The sequence below is a fragment of the Ceratina calcarata genome, unplaced genomic scaffold, assembly GCF_001652005.2.
Source record: "Ceratina calcarata isolate Rehan_Ccalc_2016 unplaced genomic scaffold, ASM165200v1 scaffold178.2, whole genome shotgun sequence".
Lineage (NCBI taxonomy): Eukaryota > Metazoa > Arthropoda > Insecta > Hymenoptera > Apidae > Ceratina > Ceratina calcarata.
The window spans coordinates 81,300-83,742 of NW_017139212.1; positions in this window are offsets into that span (position 1 = coordinate 81,300).

A 2,443-nucleotide genomic window follows, 5' to 3' on the forward strand; every position below is an offset into this window, starting at 1 on the left:
TCAAATAAAACCAACTACGTGTCCTACTTGCCAATATCCAGGCGAGAATCGATTTGTCAATTGTACTAATGAAAGAACCGTACGAACGTTTTCCGGTATTTAATGTATTCAACGAATGATATATGTATAATGTACGTTTATAAAATAAGTGGTCAATTATTGAATAAAAATTGCAATTAAGTATTTTCTTCGCCTCGCATTCACGATATGGTATAATTGCTTTGATACCCCTCAATCATAATATGTTACACTTATGCTTATTTGTACCTCGAATCACGTTTTCTTAGAAACTCGAAAGCAACCGATTTTTCACAAACCAATAAAAACGTGGCTATCGATTGAAAGACTGCATCTATGCCCATATTTCCGCGTATCAAAATTGATTGTTACAAAGTCATGGATCTTGATAGATTCGCAAAATCGGTGTTAAAAAGAAGGAAGAGAAGCATGGGTCTCAGTACAGCCGGTAGTCACTAACGCTTATAAAAGCGCAATCGATTTCATTTCGTAATTGTCTATGTATTGAGTCCAAGATCCGAAGAGTTACCCGTAGATACATATACATTATATAGTACCTAGTCATTTGACAATCGAACATCATCGTTATATTAAAATTACGTTTGTTAAATTTTTCAAGTTTGGTGTTCGCATCCTGTCTTTTTATTTGTTATCTCCGTTATACCTGCCGTATTACCTTACGTATATCTTGCTTCTCATGAAACGCTGACAATGACGTTCCCGCGAATACAGATGAACGATATCATATGTGAACAAAGTAAAGGAACGAATGAATTAAGAAATCATATAAATGATTAATTAAAGAATAAATAATAACAAGTAATCGTAAATGGAAGTAAATCGTGTGTCATGTACATATGTGCTCACATATGTATTGTAAAGAATAAATAGAAATGTAGAAAATTATGATCGTCCTATGTATAATTATTCGACTATTATGTATGTATATATTAATCTAATAATACATATATTTTCATAAAGAAAGAATTTAACATTTGTAAAACCGAAATCATTACTTTCGCTTACATACATTTATATATGTATGTATATAGTTTACGTGGCTTACTATGAATCTTTTGGTACGGTTTGAGCAAGTAATGTTGTGTCGTGAATTACTTGGAAAATTCACTACTTTCCATCAACTTCGAGGAATAAATTACTGGAGAACAGAAGAACAAAGTCATTTTTAATAAGAATAAAAATCTATATAGGGTTGATGATTTAGTCACAGTCGATGATAATGTCTTAACTGAGTATCTGACAAGGACACGTTTGTCGTTTATCGTTTTACTTGAAAATTAATAGTATCGTAAACTGGGGAAACATTGGCAGGTCCATATTGCATTTTGTCACATGACTTAAACGCGAGAATATTTATATTAATTTATAATTTATATAAAACGTATAGATTAGTGCTTTTTACGTTTCTCGTCTTCTGTTAATAAATAATAATTTATTTAAAAATCGAATTATGCAAATATCATTAACAAACAAAACTATATATAATGCTCTAATGTTCTAAATCGAAACATTGCTTTAGGCATAGGTGTTTAGGCAGATGGTAGCATTGAAAAACTGTATGTATTGTATATGTGATTTAGATACCTGGCAAAAATTCTAAAATTATGAAGAAAAGAAGACATTCACGAAATTTCTAAAAATTTTGATTGCGTTTTTTATTATATTTATATTTTAGCACGGTTTAATACTTTATAAATAGAGAGCAAATTAAACATAATAATAAAAGATAATTGAGAATGCTAAATAGATAATAAAGTAATTAATGTACATCTGGAATTATACACTTGGGAAGATTATTTTTATTTTATCAAATCTTTTGTAGTTTAAGTATCATCCATTGATTTTTATGGAAATCTGAGGAAACAGTTTCTCTTTTATACTTGTCAAGCAATTTTTATATCCAATAAATAATTCGATTAAGTAGCTTAAGTTTGAGCCAATACGTTTCTCAGAAGTTTAAGGCAGTATATTTTGGTCGTTACTGGATAACGAATAGATGCATAGGTAACTTGCCAATGCTCCCTTGTTCATAGAACCAGAAATAATTAATATCAAACTTGTTCTTTTGAACGCAAGCATTCAAACGACGCGTCGTTCATTTTTCTTAATTCAATAAGCGATTAATATACGAGATTTGTCTTATCTTTCGATTATTATCACCAAATTTATAAGTTGCCCGTTGTAGTCTGCGCCGGTTTAAAACTCGACTTTTTCTTATCACGAGAAAAAGTATCGATTCATTGAATTATCGAGTTTCATCAATGGTCTACGCTATGGAACTTTCATATACACTAATATTCCATGAATCCCACTAATATTCGGACACATTTTATTAATATTAGAACAATTTCTTAATATTGGGCCAAAGAATCTAATTTTCTGTGGGATGTTAGAAGACTTATAA